General features: G+C 39.3%; 1 long non-coding RNA gene across 1 annotated transcript in view; it reads right to left on the bottom strand.

Moving 5' to 3' along the window:
- Window positions 1-25,260, bottom strand: part of LOC132519491 (uncharacterized) — a 116,860-nt gene that overhangs the window by 68,633 nt on the left and 22,967 nt on the right. The window contains exon 2 of the long non-coding RNA XR_009540174.1: window positions 18,573-18,736. This is a non-coding gene — a long non-coding RNA (uncharacterized LOC132519491). The remainder of the gene's footprint in view (window positions 1-18,572; window positions 18,737-25,260) is intronic.

Genomic DNA, 25,260 nt, shown 5'->3' on the forward strand with positions numbered 1-25,260 from the left:
ATAAAAACCCTCAACAAATTGGATATAGAATATACATCCTATACATCAGTATAAGGTCATATGAAATAAACCCACAGCTAACATCATACTCAAAGGTGAAAGACTGAAAGTTTTTCCTCTAAGATCAGGAATAAGACAAGGATTCCCACTCTCACCATTCTTATTCAACATATTACCAGAAGTCCAACTAGAGCAATTAGGCAAGAAAAAAAATAAAAGGCATCCAAGTCAGAAGGGAAGAAGGTTATCACTATTTGCAGAGATATGATCTTATATATAGAAAATTAAAGATTCAGTGAAAAAAACTGTTGGAACTAATCAACAAATTCAGTAAAGTTGCAAGATATACAATCAAAATATAGAAATCAGTTGCATTTCTATACACTAAAAATGAAATAACTGAAAAAGAAATAATCCCATTAGCAAAAGCATCAAAAACAATGAAATACTTAGGAATAAATAATAATTTATTGATCATTTACTATATGCCATGGATGTGAATAAGTGTTTGTATATGCATAAACTCTTTTAATCTGTAATCTTATGAATTGCTATTATTATCTTTTCCATTTAATAAGTTAGAGGACTGAAGATCAGAGAGGTAAAGTAATTTGCTCAAGGTCACAGAGCTAGTTAATGATAGCACTGGAACCCAGATCTGTTGCCAAAGCTCTTAATCACTCCTCCATTCTGCTTTAGTGTAAGAACTTGCAGGTATAATCTAAGTTTATTTTAAAGCAGTACATCAATAGAACATCATAAGCCTTTTTAAAACAGAGATATAAAATGGCTTCTCCATGAATCCTGCTATGTTGTAATTTTTTTTTAATGCAGAAGTTGTATTTAAAAAAATAGGATACCATAAGATAGAGTAGAAAAGATTATATGGTGTGATGTATTTGATTAATAAAAATTAGTTCACATTTATTAAATTCATTTGTCTGCCACTATGAAGAGTTTGATAAATAGTAATTAACTTTACAAAGGTACAAAAGTTCCTCTTCCACTGTTCTTGATGAAGGCACTCTTTACTGGGTCCCTTCTCTTTATTCACTCATTACCATGGTACCTTGCCTGGAGGTTGCACTTATTACTCTTAATATGAATGTGCTAATTTCTCCTGCTCTGTACAAAAGAAAAAAATATTTACAAAGAAAAAAAAGTGGAGACATTTCTTCATTCCTCATTCCAAATTATGAATACAGTATTAATGGAGCTAGGTGTCCCAACTCAAGCTCTGATCAGAAAGAAGAACAGCTAAACACAAACTATCTCTGATACTCAGCTTGGGAGAAGCTACCAAGTTTGATTCATTCAGCAATTATATTCTGAGGGGCTACTCATTCCAAGCACTGTGCTAAGGTCCAGGGATGCAAAAATGAGTAAACATGTTGCTGCTCTCAAGAAAGTCTCCTCTCCTGAGCAATCGACCTACAGGCCAGAGAAGGGGATAGAACATGTTTAAAATTTCCTTTTCAGGCTTTATTTTTAATATCATATTGTGTTTCTATGGGTTTTGCACATTGTAACTGTCTCAATCTTGAAAATAAAGGTGTTGATTGTAAACACATGTCCATACTGTGGCCAAATGCAGAAAGTAAATTACTATTTTTAAAGTTGTTGATGAGCTCTAGCTTAAAAATGCATATAAACGCATATATACATGCATACATTACACATACCAAGCACAAGGTTTTTATTTTAAATTGAAGAAAAAAGGAATAAAGCAAATAGTGAGTCTTGGAAAATATATTGAAAACATGTGGAAAATTACAAGATATACAAACGGAAAGTATATCTAAATCATTTTCCATCTCCTCTAACTGTATTACCTTCTCCGACATTCCAAATTTCCTTTTCTATTTAGTTTTTGAAATTAAAATTTTTCAAACTAAAAGCTTGCAATTCACTTACATTTAAGTCATCAAATATTGTTTCATGAAAGATTTTTAATGTCGAGAATTTTTTTGTCATAAATGTTTTAAGAACTTCCTCACCTCATTTCCTTTCCCTAGAGAAAGAGTGACAAATTTCAAAAGGTTCAAATTTCATTTGAAGTAAAAAAATCAAGGTCAGAAGTTGTCTCTCTTTGGTGAAAGGATATTCTTTGTTCCTCAGTAGAATCGACAGAATGTTTGAAGATTCACCTGTGGATAGTTTTTTTTTAAGACTTATCACACTGGACAGGACACCCCCTTTTCTGTCTTGAAAGGTGGTCTGTGATCTCCTGAAGGAGCTCAGACTTATGGTCTCTGCTTTGCACTGGTGGCCTGTGGTTTTCTCTACTATGCCAACAAGCCCTGGTGATTCCAGGGAGGAACAGGGAAGGAGGAAGGCTACATCCTGTGGAGTCCCTGCAAGATGATGAAAGAAGTCCCTGGACACGTCCTGCTTTTAGTCTCCCCCAGAGCAGGACACCAAGGACTATGAAGGAGGCACACAAAGCACTTTACCAAAGGACCCGTGAATCTCAGAAAAGCAAAATCACACAAAGTTAGGATGAAGAGAAGTTATACTTTTATCTAACTTAGCATTTCTTTTATAGCATACAAAGACTCAGAGGGGGTGTCTCAGGTGGCTATTTCCTCTCTTTCCAACCCCTGTCTCTTCCCCCTTCTATCTTTAACTTCTTCTTCTTTCCACATAGCCTAGTTTTTCAAATCCTTTGACCAATCCCCTCTCTCTATCCAGGGAAACCCTCACCTTACCACAGGAAGAAAATTTTCTGTTCCAATCCTTTACCTCAGTTCCTCCCTGAACCTTGAAGACATTATTCTGTCCGGTAGTAAGATGCAATGCATGTTCTCCGCTTTTCATTGATGACCTACATCCTTAGCTGAAAGTGAAATGGTTCTTCAACTAGCAAAGAGAACTTCAACTGGTTTCCTCACTAGCAAGTTCACCTGCTGTTATAGGTTGAATTATTTGTAGAATTATTTGGACTATATTTAGAGACAGTGTCTTCACAGAAGTAACCAAGTTAGCATGAGGTCACGAGGGTGCCCCTAATCCAATTTGACTGGTGTCTTCATTTAAAAAAAGGGGGGGATATTTAGACACAAGGACACACATACAGGGAGAATGCCACATGAAGGTGGAGGCAGAGACCAGGGAGATGTATCCAGAAGGCAAGGAATGCCAAAGATTGCCAGCTAAATACCAAAAGCTGAGAGGCACAGAACAGATTTCTTCCCCACCCTCAGAAAGAACCAACCTTGGGAATACTTTGATCTCAGTCCCTTATCCTCCAGAACTATAAGACAAAGTTCTGTTACTTAAACCACCCAGCTAGTGATCCTCTACTACAGCAGCCCTAGCATAATACACCTGCCAAGAAAAGCATTCGTTCTTTCTTGGAGACAGCACAGTCTGACCTGTAGTTAGCCCGGTCCTGCCAATGAGGCTTTAAATCCTCCATGGTCCTAGCTTATGAGAGGAACCTCCATACCAGCTGCAGAGAGTTCTTTTGCAGTCTAAGAAGGGTGGTTCCAGATCTCAATTTTTTATGCCAAAACTCCTTTCATACCAACAGTCCCTGGACTCAAAATCTGGCCATTCTGCCCAGGGTTTTCCCCTCCAGGGCTCTGCCAGGGGAGCAGGGCACATATCCTGGCCCCTCCAGACCTACAGGTCCCACCATTGCCTTCATCTTCCTCCTCCCAGCTGGAAGGGAATATTTTCTAAACTCTGGGAAAGCCTTCGTTTTTTGTTCTCAGCCAAGAGATTTTGTCTGCACCTGAGATTCTTCTTCCATAGTGGGATTTAAGCTTTGGGAGAAAGCCATGTAAGATTATGCTTTACCCCTGGTTTTCTCTCCACACAACCCTCCTCTCTCCTGAACACAGAGCCAGCTGAAATTTGAATATAAAAATTAAAAAGAATAGGAGCACACAGAAGATGGCAGTGTGGGAAGACGCTGAGTTAGCATCTCCCCACAACTAGGGTGCCTGCTGGCTGCTGGTGGGGGGCCCTGATGCCCAAGGAGATGGGATGAAGCCCCAAATGAACCGGTAGGATGTGGGAGGACTGAGGGAGGAGGAGAACTGGAGGCCAGACAGGATTGGTGTCCCTGAGGCCGGGGAGATCAGGAAAGGCAGGTGGGACGGGCACACTAGGAGGAGCCAGAGAAGAGAAGAGGGCATTTTCCCCGCCCACTCGAGTACAGGGAGCCTGCTGAGCTCCCAGGCTGGTCCCCTGCCCTCCAAAGTCCCCTCCAGGCCACGTGGATCCTTGGGGACATAGGAGGGAGGCTGGGAAAATCAGGAGAGGCAGGTGGAAGGGGTCCTCTGGGAGGAGCAGGAGAGGAGTAGAGGGCATCTGTGCTGCCCACTCGAGCCCAGGAAGCCTGCTGGACTCCCAGGCCAGTCCCCTGCCCTCCAAGGCCACCCTGGCCACATTGGTCCTGCGGGTATAGGAGGGAGGTCAGAGAGATCAGGAGAGGCAGGCAGGCAGGAGGGGCCCTCTGGAAAGTGTGGGAGAAGAGTGGAGGGCAACTGCCCCACACACTTGGGCCTGGGGAGTCTGCTGAGTTCCCAGGCTGGTCCCCTGCCCTCCAAAGCCCTCTTCAGGCCACATGGGTTCTTGAGGGCATAGGAGGGAGGCCAGGGAGATCAAGAGAGGCAAGAAGGAGGAGACAACAGGGAAGAGAGGGAGAGGAGCGGAGGGCATTTGCCGCACCCACTCAAGCCCAGGAAGCCTGCTGGGCTCCCAGGTGAGGTCCCCCACCCTCTGAGACCAGGGGTGGGGGGCATGCCTGGCCTCCTTCTGTTTCTTGAGCCTAAGCCTCACCCCCCACAGTCCTGATGGCCTTTTCCAGCCCTGTGGGTTCTAAGCTTAGGCCCCACCCACCACCCAAATCTCACCCTTGCTTAGGTCTCACATGCCATAACCAAGGCCTCCCCCCACCTTTTTTTTCTTTTCCCTCTTTTTTTACTATTGTCACACTGTTTTACCTTCTGATTGTTGATTCATCTATAATTTTATTTTTATATTCTTTCTAACATGTCTGTTAGTTTCCTAGTCTAATTTTATTTTTTACTTTGTTATTGTTCTCTCTCTTTTTTGTTTTTCTGTCCCACGTGGCTTGCAGGATCTTGGTTCATGAGCTGGAGGTCAGGCCAAAGCTCCTGCGGTGGGATCCCCAAGCTCAAACCACTGGACTAACAGAGAACCTCAGACCCCAGGGAATATTCATCAGAGTGAGGTCTCATGGAGGTCCCCATCTCAGCACCAAGACCCATCTCTACCCAACAGCCTACAAAATTCCAGTGTTGGAAACTTCAGGCTAAACAACCAGTAAGACAGGAACATAATCCCACCCATCAAAAAAGAAAATGAGATGACAAAAAATTATGTGAAAGATGAAGTAGCAAGGTAAAACCCCACAAAACCAAATAAATGAAGAGGAAATAGGCAATCTACCCCCCAAAAAATTCGGAGTAATAAAAGATGATCCAGAATCTCAGATAGAATGGAGGCAAGGATTGAGAAAATACAAGAAATGTTTAACAAAGATCTAGAAGAACTAAAGAACAAACAAAAAGAGATGAACAACACAATAACTGGAATGAAAAATACACTCAATAACAGAATAAATTAGGCAGAAGAACGAATAAGTGAACTAGAAGACAGAATGGTGGAAATAACTGCGGAGGAGAAGAATAATGAAAAAAGAATGAAAAGAATTGAAGACAATCCCAGAGACAACTGGGACAACACTAAACTCACCAACATTCCAATTATAGAGGTCCCAGAAGAAGAGAAAAAGAAAGGGTCTGAGAAAATATTTGAAGAGATTATAGACAAAAACTACCCTAACATGGGAAAGGAAATAGTGACCCAAGTCCATGAAGCACAGAGAGTCCCATACAAGATAAACCCTAGGAGAAACACACCAAGACACATATTAATCATACTAACAAAAATTAAATACAAAGAAAAAATATTAAAAGCAGCAAGGAAAAAGCAAAAACCAACATACAAAGGAATCACCATAAGGTTATCAGCTGATTTTTCAGCAGAAACTCCGCAGGCCAGAAGGGAGTGGCAGTATATACTTAAAGTGATGAAAAAGAAAAACCTACAACAAAGATTACTCTACCCAGCAAGGATCTCATTCAGATTTGATGGAGAAAGCAAAAGCTTTTCAGACAAGCAAAAGCTAAGAGAATTCAGCACCACCAAACCAGCTTTACAGCAAATGCCAGAGGAACTTCTCTAGGGGGGAAACACAAGAGAAGAAAAAGACCTGCAAAAACAGACCCAAAACAATTAAGAAAATAGGAATAGGAACATGCATATCAATAATAACCTTGAATGTAAATGTAATAAATGTTCCAACCAAAAGACATAAACTGGCTGAATGGATACAAAAACAAGACCCATATTTACATTGTCTACAAGAGATCCACTTCAGACCTAGGGACACATACAGACTGAAAGTGAAGGAATGGAAAAAGATATTCCATGCAAGTGGAAATCAAAAGAAAGCTGGAATAGCAATACTCATATCAAATACAATAGACTTTAAAATAAAGACTGTTACAAGAGATAACAAAGGACACTACATAATGATCAAGGGATCAATCCAAGAAGAAGATATAACAATTATAAATATTTATGCACCCAACATAAGAGCACCTCAATACATAAGGCAAATGCTAACAACCATTAAAGGGGAAATTAATAGTAACACAATAATAGTAGGGGAATTTAACACCCCACTTACACTAATGAACAGATCATTCAAACAGAAAATAAGGAAACACAAGCTTTAAATGCCAAAATAGACCAGACAGATTTAATTGATATTTATACAACATTCCACCCAAAAGTGGCAGAATACACTTTCTTCTCAAGTGCACATGGAACATTCCCCAGGATAGATCACATCTTGTGTCACAAATCAAGACTCAGAAAATTTAAGAAAATTGAAATCATGTCAAGCATCTTTTCTGACCACAATGTTATGAGGTTGGAAATCAATTACAGGAAAAAAAAAACCTGTAAAAAACACAAATACATGAGGTTAAACAGTGTGCTACTAAATAACCAAGGGATCACTGAAAAAATCAAAGAAGAAATAAAAAAAATACATAGAAACAAATGACAATGAAAACACAATGACCTAAAACCTATGGGACACAGCAGAAGCAGTTCTAAGAGGAAACTTTATAGCAATTAAATGTCACCTCAAGAAACAAGAAAAATCTCAAATTAACAATTTAACCTTACACCTAAAGCAACTAGAGAAAGAAAAACAAAGGAAACCCAAAGTCAGTAGAAGGAAAGTAATCATACATATCAGAGCAGAAATAAATGAAATAGAAACAAAGAAAACAATAGCAAAGATCAATAAAACTAAAACCTGGTTCTTTGAGATGATAAACAAAACTGATAAACCTTTAGCCAGACTCATCATGAAAAAAAGGGAGAGGACACAAATTAATAAAATTAGAAATGAAAAAGGTGAAATCAAAATGAAACCACAGAAATACAAAGGATTATAAGAGACTACTACAAACAACTATATGCCAATAAAATGGACAACTATGAAGAAATGCACAAATTCTTGGAAAGGTAAAATTTTCCCAGACTGAAATAGGAAGAATTAGGAAATATAAACAGACATATCACAAGTAACAAAACTGAAACTGTGATTAAAAATCTTCCAACAAACAAAAGTCAAGGACCAGATGGCTTCACAGGTGAATTCTATCAAACATATAGAGGAGAGTTAACACCCATCCTCCTCAAACTCCTCCAAAAAACTGCAGAGGGAGGAACACTCCCAAATAGGTTTTACAAAGTGGCCATCACCCTGAATACCAAAACCAGACAAATATATGCCAAAAAAAGAAAATTACAGACCAATATCACTGATGAACATAGATGCAAAAATCCTGAACAAAATACTAGCAAACAGAATCCAACAACACATTAAAAGGATCATACACCATGATCAAGGGACATTTAACCCAGGAATGCAAGAATTATGCATTATATGCAAATCAATCAATATGCTACACCATATTAACAAGCTGAAGAATAAAAACCATATGATCATCTCAGTAGATGCAGAAAAAGCTTCTGAAAAAATTCAGCACCCATTTATGATAAAAACTCTCCAGAAAATGGGCATAGAGGGAACCTACCTCAACATAATAAATGTCATATATGACAAACCCCACAGCAAACATCATACTCAATGGTGAAAAACTGAAAGCATTTCCACTAAGATCAGGAACAAGACAAGGATGTCCACTCTCACCACCCTTATTCAACATAGTTTTGGAAGTCCTAGCCATGGCAATCAGAGAAGAAAAAGAAAGGAAAGGAATACAAATTGGAAAAGAAGAAGTAAAACTGTCACTGTGTGCAGATGACATGATACTATACCTAGAAATTCCTAAACATGCCACCAGAAAACTAATACGAGAACTAATCAATGAATTTGGTAAGGTTGCAGGATACAGAATTAATGCACAGAAATCTCTGGCATTCCTATACACTAACAACAAAAAATTGGAAAAAGGAAATTAAGGAAACACTCCCATTTACCACTGCAACATAAAGAATAAAATACCTAGGAATAAACCTGCCTAAGGAGGCAAAAGACTTGTACTCAGAAAACTATAAAACACTGATAAAGAAATCAAAGATGACATAAACAGATGGAGAAATATACCATGTTCTTGCATTGGAAGGTCAATATTGTGAAAATGACTCTACTACCCAAAGCAATCTACAGATTCAATGCAATTCCTATCAAACCACCAATGGCATTCTTCATGGAACTAGAACAAAAAATTTCACAATTTATACCGAAACACAAAAGACCCCAAATACCCAAAGCAATCTTGAGAAAGAAAAATGGACCTGGAGCAATCAGGCTCCCTGACTTCAAACTATACTAAAAAGCTACAGTAATCAAGACAGTATGGTACTGGCATAAAAACAGAAATATAGATCAATGGTACAGGATAGAAAGCCCAGAGATAAACCTATGCACCTATGGTCACCTTATCTTTGATAAAGGAGGCAAGAGTATACAATGGAAAAAAGACAGCTTCTTCAATAAGTGGTGCTGGGAAAACTGGGCAGCTACATGTAAACGAATGAAATTACAACACTGCCTAATACCATACACAAAAATAAGCTCAAAATGGATTAAAGACCTAAATGTAAGACCAGATACTATAAAACTCTTAGAGAAAAATACAAGAAAAACACTCTTTGACATAAACCACAACAAGGTCTTTTTTGAGCCACGTTTTAGAGTAATGAAAATAAAAACAAAAATAAACAAATGGGACCTAATAAAACTTAAAAGTTTCTGCACAGCAAAGGAAACCATAAACAAGACAAAAAGACAACCATCAGAATGGGAGAAAATATTTGCAGATGAAGAAATGGACAAAGGATTAATCTCCAAAATATAAAAGCAGCTCATGCAGCTCAATATCAAAAAAACAAACAACCCAATTAAAAAATGGGCAGAAAACCTAAACATACATTTCCCCAAAGAAGACATACAGATGGCCAAGAGGCACATGAAAAGGTGCACAACGTCACTAATTATTAGAGAAATGCAAATCAAAACTGCAGTGAGGTATCACCTCACATTGATCACAATGGCCATCATCAAACAATATACAAACAATAAATGCTGGAGAGGGTGTGGAGAAAAGGGAACCCTTTTGCACTGTTGGTGGGATTGTAAATTGCCACTATGGAGAACAGTATGGAAGTTCCTTAAAAAACTAAAAATAGAACTAGCATATGACCCAGCAATCCGTTACTGGGCATTTACCCTGAAAAAACCATAAATCAAAAGAACACATTTACCCCAATGTTAATGGCAGCCCTATTTACAATAGCCAGGACATGGAAACAGCCTAAGTGTCCAATGATAGATGAATGGAGAAAGAAGATGTGGTACATATATACAATGGAATATTACTCAGCCATGAAAAGGAACGAAATTGGATCATTCATAAAGATGCAGATGGACCTAGGGTCTGTCATACAGAGTGAAGTAAGTCAGAAAGAGAAAACAAATACCATATATTAACGCATATATGAGGAATCTAGAAAAAATGGTACAGATGAACCTATTTGTAGGGCAGGAATAGAGATGTAGACATAGATAAAGGACATGTGGACACAGGAGGGTGGAACAAATTGGGAGATTAGGTTTGACATAAATACACTACCATGTGTAAAATAGGTAGCTAGTAGGAACCTGCTGTATAGCACAGGGAGCTCAGCTTGGTGCTCTGTGATGACCTAGATGTGTGGGATTGGTGGGGTGGGAGGGAGGTCCAAGAGGGAGGGATATAGGTATACATATAGCTGATTCACTTCATTGTACAGCAGAAATTAACACAACACTGTAAAGCAATTTTATTCCAATAAAAATAAAATAAGTGTGAAAAAAATTGTTATTTTAAATAAAAAATAAATGACCCAAAGTCACCTGAAAAAAAAAGACAAAAAGTGGCTGAATGGATTAAAAAAAAGATCCATGTATAAGCTCACTAACAAGAGTCTCACTTCAGATCTAAAGACACACACAGACTAAAAATGAGGGCATGGATAAAGGTATTCCATGCAAATGGAAATGAAAAAAGAGCTAGGGTAGCAATATTTATATGAGACAAAATAGACTTTAAAACAAAGACTTGGGACTTCCCTGGTGGCGCAGTGGTTTGGTGTCCCCTGCAAGTACCGGGGACGTGGGTTCAAGCCCTTGTCCAGGAAGATCTCACATGCCGTGGAGCAACTAGATCCACGTGCCACAAATACTGAGCCTACACTCTAGAGCCCACGAGCCACAACTACCGAGCCCATGTGCTGCAACTACTGAAGTAGAGCCGCTGCTCCACAACAAGAGAAACCACCGGAATAAGAAGCCTGTGCACTGCAACAAAGAGTAGCCCCCACTTGTCGCAACTAGAGAAAGCCTGCCTGTAGCAATGAAGACCCAACACAGCCAAGAATAAATAAAATAAATAAATTTATCTTTAAAAAAAAGAATAGGTAGCATTGATTAAAAAAAAAAGACTGTTATGAGAGACAAAGAATTTCATTACATAATGATCAAGGGATCAATCCAAGAAGAAGATATGACAATTATAAATATATATGCACCCAACACAGGAGCACCTACATACATAAAGCAAATATTAAAACATATAAATGGAGAAACTGACAATAACAATAATAATAAGGGTCTTTAACATCCCACTTACATGAATGGACAGATCATCCAGACAGAAAATCAATAAGAAAACACTGGTCTTAAACAACACTTACATTTGATGGATTTAACAGATATACCTGGAATATTTCATCCCAGAAGCAGCAAAATACACATTTTTTTCAAGTGCACATAGAACATTCTCCAGGATAGATCAGATGCTAGGCCACACAACAAGTTTCAGCAAATTTAAGAAAACTGAAATAATACCAAGCATCTTTTCCAACCACAATGTTATGAGACTACAAGAAAATACTGCAAAAAACACAAACATGTGGCTAAACAATATGCCACTAAACAACCAATAGATAACTGAAGGAATCAAAGAAGAAATTAAAAAATACCTGGAGACAAATGAAAATAGAAAAACACAACAATATAAAATCTATGGAATGCAGCAAAAACAGGTCTAAGAAGGAATTTTATGGTGATAAAAGCCTATCTTGGGAGAAAACAACAACAAAAAAATCAAATAAACAACCTACCCATACACCTAAAAAAAAAAAACCTAGAAAAAGAACAAAATCCAAAATTAGTATAAGGAAAGAAATCATAAAGATCAGAGCAGAAATAATGAAACAGAGACTAGAAAAAACAAGAGCTCAATGAAACTAAGAGCTAGTTCTTTAAAAAGATAAACAAAATTGATAAACCTTAGCCAGACTCATCATTAGTAAAAGGAAAGAAATCATAAAGTTCAGAGCAGAAATAAATGCAAAAAAACTAAAAAACAACAGAAAATATCAATGAAACTAAAGCTGGTTCTTTAAAAAGATAAACAAAATTCGTAAACCTTTAACTATACTCATCTATAAAAGGAGAGCCCAAATAAAATCACAAATGAAAAATGAGAAGTTACAACCAAAACCACAGGTGTAAAAAGGGTCATAAGAAAATACTATGGACAATTATGCACCAATAAAATGGACAAATTCCTAAAAATATATAATATCCTAAGAATGAATCAGGAAGACATAGAAAATATGAACAGACCAATTACCAGTAATGAAATTGAAGCAGTAATTTTTAAAATTCCCAAAAACCAAAATTCCTGGACCAGGTAGATTCACAAGTGACTCTACCAAACATTTAGAGAAGAGTTAATACCTATCTTTCTCAAATAATTCCAAGAAATTGCAGTGAAAGGAATGCTTCCAAACTCATTCTATGAGGCAAGCATCACCCTGATACCAAAACAAGATAGATAATCACAAAAAAAGAAAATTACAGGCCAATATCACAGATGAACATATAGATGCAAAAATCCTCAACAAAATATTGGCAAGCTGAATCCAACAATACAATAAAAGGATCATACACCATAATCAAGTGGGATTTATTCCAGGGATGCAAATCAATATCTACAAATCAATGTGATATGCCACATTAACAAAGTGAAGAATAAAAATTGCATGATCATCCCGATACAGAAAATGCTTTTAACAAAATTCAACATCCATTTATGATTAAAAAAATAACCTCTCAATAAAGTGGATACAGAGGGAACGTACCTCAACATAACAAAGGCTATATATGGCAAGCCCACAGTTAACACTGTAACCAACAATGAAAGCATTTCCTCTAAAATCAGGAATAAGACAAGGATGCCCACTCTTGACACTTTAATTCAACATAATATTGGAAGTCCTAGGCACAACAATCAGACAATAAAAATAAAAGGAATCCAAACTGGAAAGAAGGTAAACTGTCACATTTTACAAATGACATGATACTATAGATAGAAAATCCTAAAGACAACACCAAAAAATGATTAGAACTGATCACTGAACTCAGTAAGTTTGCGGAACACAAAATTAGTGTATAAAAATGCAACAGGGCTTCCCTGGTGGTGCAGTGGTTGAGAGTCCGCCTGCCGATGCAGGGGACACGGGTTCATGCCCCGGTCTGGGAAGATCCCACATGCCGTGGAGCGGCTAGGTCCATGAGCCATGGCTGCTGAGCCTGCACGTCTGGAGCCTGTGCTCCACAATGGGAGAGGCCACACAGTAAGAGGCTCAAAAAAAAAAAAATGCAACAGATTTCTGTATACTAACAATGAACTATTATAAAGAAAAATTAAGAAAACAGTCCTATTTACAAATTGCATCAAGAAGAATAAAATATCTAGGAATAACTCTAACCAAGGAAGTAAAAGATTTGTATTCAAAAAACTAAAAAAACTATAAGATACTAATGAAAGAAACTGAAGATGACAAACAAATGGAGATATACACTGGGCTCATGTATTGGAATAATTAATATTGTTAAAATGACCATACTACCCAAGACAATCTACAGATTCAATACAAGTTATATCAAAACAACAATGACATTTTTCACAGAATTAGAACAAATAATTCTAAAATGTATATGGAACACAAAAGACAGCAAATAGCCAAAACAAGCTTGAGAAAGAACAAAGCTGAAGGTTTCATGCTCCCTGATTTCAAACTACACTACAAAGCCACAATAATCAAAAGAGTATAGTACTGGCACAAAAACAGACACACAGATCAATGGAACAGAACAGAGAGCCCATAAATAAACCCATGTGTATATGGTCAATTAATTTACGACAATGGAAGCAAGAATATACATGGCAAAAAATTCTCTTCAATAAACGGTGTTGGGAAAATTGGACAGTTACATGCAAAAGAATGAAAGTGGACTCCTTTTTCACACCATGCACAAATATAAATTTAAAATGGATTAAAGATTTAAATGGAAGACCCAAAACCACAAAACACCCAGAGGAAAACATAGGCAGTATATTCTTTGATCTTGACCTTAGCAATATGTCTTTTTTGATATGTCTCCTCAGGCAAGGGAAACAAAAGCAAAAATAAATAAATGGGTACATCAAACAATAAAGCTTTCGTACAGCAAAGGAAACTATCAATAAAGCAAAAAATCCACGTACTGAATGGGAGAAAATATCAATATCTGCAAATGACATATCTAATAAGAGGTTGATATACAAAATATATAAAGAACTCATACACTCAACATCAAAAAGACAAACAACCCAAGTTCAAATGGGCAGAAGACCTGAACAGACATTTAACCGAAGAGGAAAATGCAAATAGCAAATGCAAACACAACAATGAGGTATCACCTCACACCTGTCAGAATGGCTAATATCAAAAAGATAACAAATAACGAGTATTGGTAAGGATGTGGAGAAAAGGGAACCCTCATGTACAGTTGATGGGAATGTAAAATTGGTGCAGCCGCTACGGAAAACAGTAGGGAGGTTCCTCAAAAAGAAAAAAAAAATAGAACTACCATATGATACAGTAATTGCATTTCTGGGTATTTTTCCAAAGAAAACAAAGACACTAATTCCAAAAGGTACATGCACGCCTATATTCATTGCAGAATTATTTACAATAGCCAAGATACAGAAGTAAGACAAGCACCGATAGATAAATGAAGATAAAGAAGACGTTGGATATATTATATATATATATAAATAAACTATATAACAATGGAATATTACTGAGCCATAAAAAAGAAAGAAATCTTGGTGGAGAAGATAGTGGAAGAGTAAGACGTGGAGATCACCTTCCTTCCCACAGATACACCAGAAATATATCTACATGTGGAAAAACTCCTACTGAACGCTGGCAGAAGACCTCAGACCTCCCAAAAGGCAAGAAACTCCCCACGTACCTGGGTAGGGAAAAAGAAAAAAGAATAAACAGAGACAAAAGAATAGGGATGGGACCTGCACCAGTGGGAGGGAGCTGTGAAGGAGGAAATGTTTCCAGACACTAGGAAGGCCCTCCGCAGGCGGAGGCTGCGGGTGGCGGAGGGGAAGCTTTGGAGCCACGCTGACAGCGCAGCCACAGGGGTGCAGAGGGCAAAGCGGAGAGATTCCCACACAGAGGACAAGTGCTGACCAGCACTCACCAGTCTGAGAGGCCTGTCTGCTCACCCGCCGGGGGGGCGGGGCTGGGAGCTAAGGCTCAGACTTCGGAGGTCGGATCCCAGGGAGAGGACTGGGGTTGGCTGCGTGAACACAGCCTGGACGAGGCTAGTGCACCACAGCTAGCCGGAAGGGAGTCCAGGAAAAGGTCTGGAGCTACCGAAGGGGCAAGAGATTTTTTCTTCCCTCTTTGTTTACTGGTGCGCGAGGAGAGAGGATTAAGAGTGCTGCTTAAAGGAGCTCCAGACATGGGCGCGAGTCGCGGCTATCAGCGCGGACCCCAGAAACAGGCATGAGATGCTAAGGCTGCTGCTGCCGCCACCAAGAAGCCTGTGTGCGAGCACAGGTCACTATCCACACCTCCCTTCCGGGGAGACTGTGCAGCCCGCCACTGCCAGGGTCCCGGGATCCAGGGACAACTTCCCCAGGAGAACGCACGGCGCGCCTCAGGCTGGTGCAACGTCACGCGGGCCTCTGCCATAGCAGGCTCACCCCGCATTCGTACCCCTCCCTCCCCCCGGCCTGGGAGAGCCAGAGCCCCGGAATCAGCTGCTCCTGTCCAGTCTGAGCGAAGAACAGACGCCCTCAGGCGACCTACATGCAGAGGCGGGGCCAAATCCAAAGCTGAAACCCGGGAGCTGTGCGAACAAAGAAGAGAAAGGGAAATCTCTCCCAACAGCATCAGGAGCAGCGGATTAAAGCTCCACAATCAACTTGATGTACTCTGCATCTGTGGAATACCTGAATAGACAAGGAATCATCCCAAATTGAGGAGGTGGACTTTGAGAGCAAGATTTAATATTTTATCCCCTTTTCCTCCTTTTGTGAATGTTTATGTGTATGCTTCTGTGTGAGATTCTGTCTGTATAGCTTTACTTTCACCATTTGTCCTAGGATTCTGACTGTCCGTTTTTTTCTTTTACTTTAAAACATTATTTCTTAATATTTATTTTTTTATTTTAATAAATTTATTTTATTTTATCTTACTTTATTTTATTTTATCCTCTTTCTTTCTTTCTATTTTGTCTCCCTTTTATTCTGAGCCATGTGGAGGACAGGCTTTTGGTGCTCCAGCCAGGTGTCAGGGCTGTGCCACAGAGGTGGGAGAGCCAAGTTCAGGACAGTGGTCCACAAGAGACCTCCCAGCTCCACGTAATATCAAACGGTGAAAATCTCCCAGAGATCTCCATCTCAACACCAACACCCAGCTTCACTCAACGACCAGCAAGCTACAGTGCTGGACACCCTATGCCAAACAACTAGCAAGACAGGAACACAACCCCACCCATTAGCAGAGAGGCTGCCTAAAATCATAATAAGGTCACAGACACCCCAAAACACACCACTAGACGTGGACCTGCCCACCAGAAAGACAAGATCCAGCCTCATCCACCAGAACGCAGGCACTAGTCCCCTACACCAGGAAACCTAGACATCCCACTGAACAAACCTTAGCCACTGGGGACAGACACCTAAAACAACAGGAACCACGAACCTGCAGGCTGTGAAAAGGAGACCCCAAACACAGTAAGATAAGCAAAATGAAAAGACAGAAAAACACACAGCAGATGAAGGAGCAAGGTAAAAATCCACCAGACCTAACAAATGAAGAGGAAATAGGCAGTCTACCTGAAAGAGAATTCAGAATAATGAGAGTAAAGATGATCCAAAATCTTGGAAATAGAATAGAGAAAATGCAAGAAACATTTAACAAGGACCTAGAAGAACTAAAGAGGAAACAAGCAATGATGAACAACATAATAAATGAAATTAAAAATACTCTAGAAGGGATCAATAGCAGAATAACTGAGGCAGAAGAACGGATAAGTGACCTGGAAGATAAAATAGTGGAAATAACTACTGCAGAGCAGAATAAAGAAAAAAGAATGAAAAGAACTGAGGACAGTCTCAGAGACCTCTGGGACAACATTAACCACACCAACATTCTAATTATAGGGGTCCCAGAAGAAGAAGAGGAAAAGAAAGGGACTGAGAAAATATTTTAAGAGATTATAGTTGAAAACTTCCCTAATATGGGAAAAGAAATAGTTAATCAAGTCCAGGAAGCACAGAGAGTCCCATACAGAATACATCCAAAGAGAAACATGCAAAGACACATATTAATCAAACTATTAAAAATTAAATACAAAGAAAACATATTAAAAGCAGCAAGGGAAAAACAACAAATAACACACAAGGGAATCCCCATAAGGTTAACAGCTGATCTTTCAGCAGAAACTCTGCAAGCCAGAAGGGACTGGCAGGACATATTTAAAGTAATGAAGGAGAAAAACCTACAACCAAGATTACTCTACCCAGCAAGGATCTCATTCAGATTTGATGGAGAAATTAAAACCTTTACAGACAAGCAAAGCTGAGAGAGTTCAGCACCACCAAACCAGCTTTACAACAAATGCTAAAGGAACTTCTCTAGGCAAGAAACACAAGAGAAGGAAAAGACCTAAAATAACAAACCCAAAACAATTAACAAAATGGGAATAGGAACATACATATCAATAATTACCTTAAATGAAAATGGACTAAATGCTCCCACCAAAAGACAGAGACTGGCTGAATGGATACAAAAACAAGACCCATATATATGCTGTCTACAAGAGACCCACTTCAGACCTAGAGACACATACAGACAGAAAGTCTTTCCATGCAAATGGAAATCAGAAGAAAACTGGAGTAGTAATTCTCATATCAGACAAAATAGACTTTAAAATAAAGACTATTACAAGAGACAAAGAAGGACACTACATAATGATCAAGGGGTCGATCCAAGAAGATATAACAATTGTAAATATTTATGCACCCAACATAGGAGCACCTCAATACATAAGGCAAATACTAACAGCCATAAAAGGGGAAATCAACAGTAACACAATCATAGTAGGGGACTTTAACACCCCACTTTCACCAATGGACAGATCATCCAAAATGAAAATAAATAAGGAAACATAAGCGTTAAATGATACATTAAACAAGATGGACTTAACTGATATTTATAGGACATTCCACCCAACAACAACAGAATACACATTTTTCTCAAGTGCTCATGGAACATTCTCCAGCATAGATCATATCTTGGGTCACAAACCTAGCCTTGGTAAATTTAAGAAAACTGAAATTGTATCAAGTATGTTTTCCAACCACAATGCTATGAGACTAGATATCAATTACAGGAAAAGATCTGTAAAAAATACAAACAGATAGAGGCTAAACAATGCACTACTTAATAACGAAGTGATCACTGAAGAAATCAAAGAGGAAATCAAAAAATACCTAGAAACAAATGACAATGGACACACGATGAACCAAAACCTATGGGATGCAGCAAAAGTAAATCTAAGAGGGAAGCTTATAGCAATACAATCTTACCTTAAGAAGCAGGATGGGCTTCCCTGGTGGCGCGGTGGTTGAGAGTCCGCCTGCCGATGCAGGGGACACGGGTTCGTGCCTCGGTCCGGGAGGATCCCACATGCCACGGAGCGGCTGGGTCTGTGAGCCATGGCTGCTGAGCCTGCGCGTCCGGAGCTTGTGCTCTGCAATGGGAGAGGCCACAAAGTGAGAGACCCGCGTACCGCAAAAAAAAAAAGCAGAAAAGATCTCAAATAAACAACCAAACTTGCACCTAAAGCAATTAGAGAAAGAAGAACAAAAAACCCCAAAGTTAGCAGAAGGAAAGAAATCATAAAGATCAGATCAGAAATAAATGAAAAAGAAATGAAAGAAACGATAGCAAAGATCAATAAAACTAAAGCTGGTTCTTTGAGGAGAGAAACAAAATTGATAAACCATTAGCCAGACTCATCAAGAAAAAAAGGGAGAAGACTCAAATCAATAGAATTAGAAATGAAAAAGGAGAAGTAACAACTGACACTGCAGACATACAAAAGATCATGAGAGATTACTACAAGCAACTCTATGCCAATAAAATGGACAACCTGGAAGAAATGGACAAATTCTTAGAAATGCACAACATGCTGAGACTAAACCAGGAAGAATTAGAAAATATGAACAGACCAATCACAAGACCTGAAATTGAAACTGATTAAAAATCTTCCAGCAAAACAAAAGCCCAGGACCAGATGGCTTCACAGGAGAATTCTATCCAACATTTAGAGAAGAGATAACACCTATCCTTCTGAAACTCTTCCAAAATATAGCAGAGGGAGGAACACTCCCAAACTCATTCTACGAGGCCACCATCACCTTGATACCAAAACCAGACAAAGATGTCATAAAGAAAGACAAATACAGGCCAATATCACTGATGAACATAGATGCAAAAATCCTCAACAAAATACTAGCAAACAGAATCCAACAGCACATTAAAAGGATCATACACCATGATCAAGTGGGGTTTATTCCAGGAATGCAAGGATTCTTCAATATACGCAAATCAATCAATGTGATACACCATATTAACAAACTGAAGAAGAAAAACCATATGATCATCTCAATAGATGCAGAGGAAGCTTTTAACAAAATTCAACACCCATTTATGATAAAAACCCTGCAGAAAGTAAGCATAGAGGGAACTTATCACAACATAATAAAGGCCATATATGACAAACCCACAGGCAACATTATCCTCAATGGTGAAAAACTGAAAGCATTTCCACTAAGATCAGGAACAAGACAAGGTTGCCCACTCTCACCACTCTTATTCAACATAGTTTTGCAAGTTCTAGCCACAGCAATCACAGAAGAAAAATAAATAAATGTAATCCAAATCAGAAAAGAAGAAGTAAAGCTACCACTGTTTGCAGATGACGTGATACTATACATAGAGAATCCTAAAGACACTACCAGAAAACTACTAGAGCTAATCAATGAATTTGGTAAAGTAGCAGGATACAAAATTAATGCACAGAAATCTCTGGCATTCTTATACACTAATGATGAAAAATCTGAAAATGAAATTAAGAAAACACTCCCATTTACCATTGTAACAAAAAGAATAAAATATCTAGGAATAAACCTACCTAAGGAGACAAAAGACCTGTATGCAGAAAATTATAAGACACTGATGAAAGAAATTAAAGATGATACAAATAGATGGAGAGATATACCATGTTCTTGGATTGGAAAAATCAACATTGTGAAAATGACTCTACTACCCAAAGCAATCTACAGATTCAATGCAATCCCTATCAAACTACCAATGGCATTTTTCACAGAACTAGAACAAAAAATTTCACAATTTGTATGGAAACACAAAAGACCTTGAATAGCCAAAGCAATCTTGAGAACGAAAACTGGAGCTGGAGGAATCAGGCTCCTTGACTTCAGACTATACTACAAAGCTACAGTAGTCAAGACAGTATGGTACTGGCACAAAAACAGAAATATAGATCAATGGAACAGGATAGAAAGCCCAGAGATAAACCCACGCACATATGGACACCTTATCTTTGATAAAGGTGGCAGTAATGTACAATGGAAAAAGGACAGCCTCTTCAATAAGTGGTGCTGGGAAAACTGGACAGGTACATGTAAAAGTATGAGATTAGATCACTCCCTAACACCATACACAAAAATAAACTCAAAATGGATTAAAGACCTAAATGTAAGGCCAGAAACTATCAAACTCTTAGAGGAAAACATAGGCAGATCACTCTATGAAATAAATCACAGCAAGATCCTTTTTGACCCACCTCCTAGAGAAATGGAAATAAAAACAAAAATAAACAAATGGGACCTAACGAAACTTAAAAGCTTTTGCACAGCAAAGGAAATCATAACTAAGACCAAAAGACAACCCTCAGAATGGGAGAAAATATTTGCAAATGAAGCAACTGACAAAGGATTATCATCCAAAATTTACAAGCAGCTCATGCTGTGCTCAATAACAAAAAAACAAACAACCCAATCCAAAAATGGGCAGAAGACATAAACAGACATTTCTCCAAAGAAGATGTACAGATTGCCAACAAACACATGAAAGAATGCTCAACATCATTAATCATTAGAGAATCAAAACTGCAAATCAAAACTACAATGAGATAGCATCTCACACCAGTCAGAATGGCCATCATCAAAAAATCTAGAAACAATAAATGCTGGAGAGGTTGTGGAGAAAAGGGAACACTCTTGCACTTTTGGTAGGAAAGTAAATTGATACAGTCAATATGGAGAACAGTATGGAAGTTCCTTAAAAAACTACAAATAGGACTACCATACAACCCAGCAATCCCACTATTGGGCATATACCCTGAGAAAACCATAATTCAAAAAGAGTCATGTGGGGCTTCCCTGGTGGCACAGTGGTTGAGAGAATCCCCTCTCCTCACGCACCCCAAAACAATGGTCTCATGCCTCTTCGGCAGCTCCAGACTTTTTCCCGGACTCCCTCCCAGCTAGCCGTGGTGCACTAACCCCTTCAGGCTGTGTTCCCTTCAGGCTGTGTTCACGCAGCCAACCCCAGTCCTCTTCCTGGGATCCTACGGAAGCCCGAGCCTCAGCTCCCAGCCCCCGCCCACCCCAGCGGATGAGCAGACAAGCCTCTTGGGCTGGTGAGTGCTGGTTGGCACCGATCCTCTGTGCGGGAATCTCCGATTTGCCCTCTGTACCCCTGCTGCTGCGCTCTCCTCTACGGCTCCAAAGCTTCCCCCTGCCACCGACATCTCCTCCAGTCCCCTTTGTTCTTTATGACTTGGGAGGGGAAGCCTCTGCCCTTTGGCAGGGTTTAGCTCTGAGTTCACTGGTTACTACCTTGGTAGATTCCCTCAAAAGGCATTGCCATTGATGCCCATAGAAGGCAAAACTCACTACATAATGATGGGTTTCTTTGGTATAAAATTAAGAATTATTGATAACTGAAACTCATTATTTTTCAAAGAAATACAAGTAAAACATTTATCCGTTGGGATGGATGGTGGAAATGACAGCTGAATTATTTATTGCATTAAGCATTCACTACGTGCATTTTGGGCTGAATTTTGTTTCATGGATTTCCCATAAAATTATATTATTTTCAAAAAGCATCATAAAAAATAAGAATTTAAAGGAGAAAGAAATTAATTTAGAATCTCAAAAGGAACAGGGGAAGGAAGAGGATCTGTGAAGACTTCTTTAATGTGAAGACTTCTTTAAAGAGAAGGTCTTAGAACTAGGACGGCACTGGAGTTTTAAAAATCTTGGGAAAAATACAATTTGATGGGATAATATCCAACTGAGAGCTAATCCTGTTGATGAAAATGTCTGAAAGATGTAAATCAGGTGCCTGACGATGCTCAGAGCCATTGAGAGCCATGCACAGTGGTGGTCGGAGCAACACACCTCTGGTTAATGACACCTCCTGAAATGGCCAGGTAAGGTTCACCTTATACTATCTTCAGTGCTGTTTACAAACAGGGTGCTTAATTAGTGTTCATTAAGTTGGTACAAGTGACTGTCAACTCACTCTCTCTGTGTTGCTTTGAAATGCCCTGACAGACACATTTCTCACTGAAAGGAATGCTCAGCTCTGAGGCAACTTAATCTCAACCCCTCCCTGACATCTGCAGACACACACTCCAGATAGATAAAAATCAACTGTCAAGTTGAGAGTTTGGGGTTCTTATGCTCTCTGGCTCCCCATCTCCATACTTATCTACTTCATAACCATTCTGTGAACCCAGGGCTTTGGCCTTATATCTTCCATCCTGTTTTACAGTTTACTGAGTGCTCTTACATACGTTCCCTATTTCAAGCCTCTCAACATTCCTATGACAAGGGCAGAGCTGGCAGAACGCCGATTTTCCTGAGGATAAAACCAGGATTCCCAAAGGTTAATGCCTTGACTAAGGGAAGAGTCCAACCTAGGATTCACTTGGTTGTTTTGGCTTCTAGCCCAGTGTTTTTTCCAAAAATGCTGACATTTGGACTCTGAGGTGAGCCTAAGAGATAAAAATAGAATGCCACGTGTCTGATAAATTTCTTCCAATAAAATACAAAAGGTACAGCTCTTCAGGCCAGAAGAGAAATATAAAAACCAGAGACAACAATTAAATGACTTCCATTGTGTGTATATGGCCTCTCGTTGAAAATGGACGGTATTAATTGTATCCCCAAGAAAAATCAGTAGATGAAACGAGCTTCACCAAAGAGTTGCCAAAAAGATGATTTCAAAATTCTGACTTGGTGCTGGGTTAATTTAAATTTACACAGTTAATCATTCTATAACTGAAAGAAGGGATTTATTTCCAGATGTAATTAACTTGGATGTTCACATCAAGCAGACAACTAGGTTTGAAGAAGAAACAAGATGGAGACAAGAAAAGAAAGCCAGGTTGAAGATTCAGAACAAGGCAAAAGAAAAGATTTTTTATTTTAATCATTGGAAGTGTCAATAAGCACAAGGCCACCTTTGACTGATTAAAAGACAAACCAAAACACAACATGATGCTTTGTGGAAGATTATAAAGGGGAGTCATAAATTAGATAGGAATTTGGACAACAGGGCTTTTAAAATCCTTTCTAACCCTCAGGTCTTGCTGAAATCTGAGCAAAACCATTCTCTAACTTGGAGGTCGGGGAAATGTTTCACTGAAGCTGACTATTTCTGTTACCAAAACACTTGACCTAGTAAGGTGATATAGTCTTGGTATTTTGCTAACCAAAGAAACTGGAGATAGTCACGCCACTAGGAGAGAAGGAAACCTCTCCCAAGTAGCGGAATACCACATGGAAGAATGAGGTGGAGGACTGAAATGTTATATCCCAAACCTCTTGCTCATAGTTGGAAACCAGTTCCACCATGCAGGATATGAGTAGTCTCCCTCCCTTGCAAAAAAGCCAAAGCAGAGGTAAAAAAAAAAAAAAAAAAACAGAGAGAAGGGCTGCATACACCTTTAATGGATGATAACACAGTGATTAATAGCTTAGGCTCATCTAGATAGATTTCTTTGTGTTCAAATCTCTGCTTCCCCACTTACTGAGTGACCTTGAGACAGTTACTAAATCTGTAAAATGGGGATAATAATAGTACTGACCCATAGGCTATTGTAGGATTAAATTAATTAAGTAGAGCTGCTTAGCCTCCTGGCTGGAATATAGTAACAATCCAATGAATATGAGAATGAGCAATTGCTGTAATTCAAAGTTTTAGTGAGAAAGTGTTGCCTTGAAGGAGAACCATAAAGGTTACAGCAAGAAAAGCGTTGGCCTCATAGGGTGTTTCACAAATTCTAGATCATTTTGAAAGTCACATGATTTTCAAAGACTAGAGAACTCCCAGACACCATGATGTGGATAAACTCAAATCAGATCCCAGTTTGTGCCAAGCCTTGGAAGCTAACATTATTTTCATTATTTCTTCAGGGCACCAGCTGTGCTGAGGTGGACCTAGGATTACTGGTGACCTGAGTAGAAACGCCTCAACAGGTGGAACCCAGAAACCATGTTCTGGTCCCCAATCTACTGGTAAGTGGCTCTGTCACTGGGAGGGAGCCACAGAGCTGGGACCTTTCCTCATCAAGTGTCAGGAATGAGTCTCCTCAAACCACTACAAGGGCAGGACGAGGGTGCACTGGGCAGGGTCTGACTCCCCATTGATGTGCCTAGGGCACCAGCAAAGCTGGGGCTCACACATGCAACTTGCATTTGCTATTTTAAAGCACAGATCAAAGTATTCATCGGTGGGAGAACAAGAATTTCATTAGACTTTTTTTTTAATTTATTTTTGGCTGTGTTGGGTCTTCATTGCTGCGCATGGGCTTTCTCTAGTTGCGGCGAGCGGGGGCTACTCTTCGTTGTGGTGCTCGGGCTTCTCATTGTGGTGGCTTCTCTTTTGTTGTGGAGCACGGGCTCTAGGCTCGCGGGCTTCAGTAGTTGTGGGGCACGGGCTTAGCTGCTCCGCAGCACGTGGGATCTTCCCGGACCAGGGCTTGAACCCATGTCCCCTGCCTTGGCGGGCGGATTCTTAACCACTGTGCCACCAGGGAAGCCGCTCATTAGACTTTTTATACCTGTTTTACAGCTTACTGTTATTTTACTTTTAGTTCTCTGGCAGGAGTGGATAAATGAACACACCATAAAACTCTTAGAGACCAAGGTCTCTTAAAATCATCACCCAGCCTAG

Source organism: Lagenorhynchus albirostris, chromosome 4 (genome assembly GCF_949774975.1).
Source record: "Lagenorhynchus albirostris chromosome 4, mLagAlb1.1, whole genome shotgun sequence".
Taxonomy (NCBI): Eukaryota; Metazoa; Chordata; class Mammalia; order Artiodactyla; family Delphinidae; genus Lagenorhynchus; species Lagenorhynchus albirostris.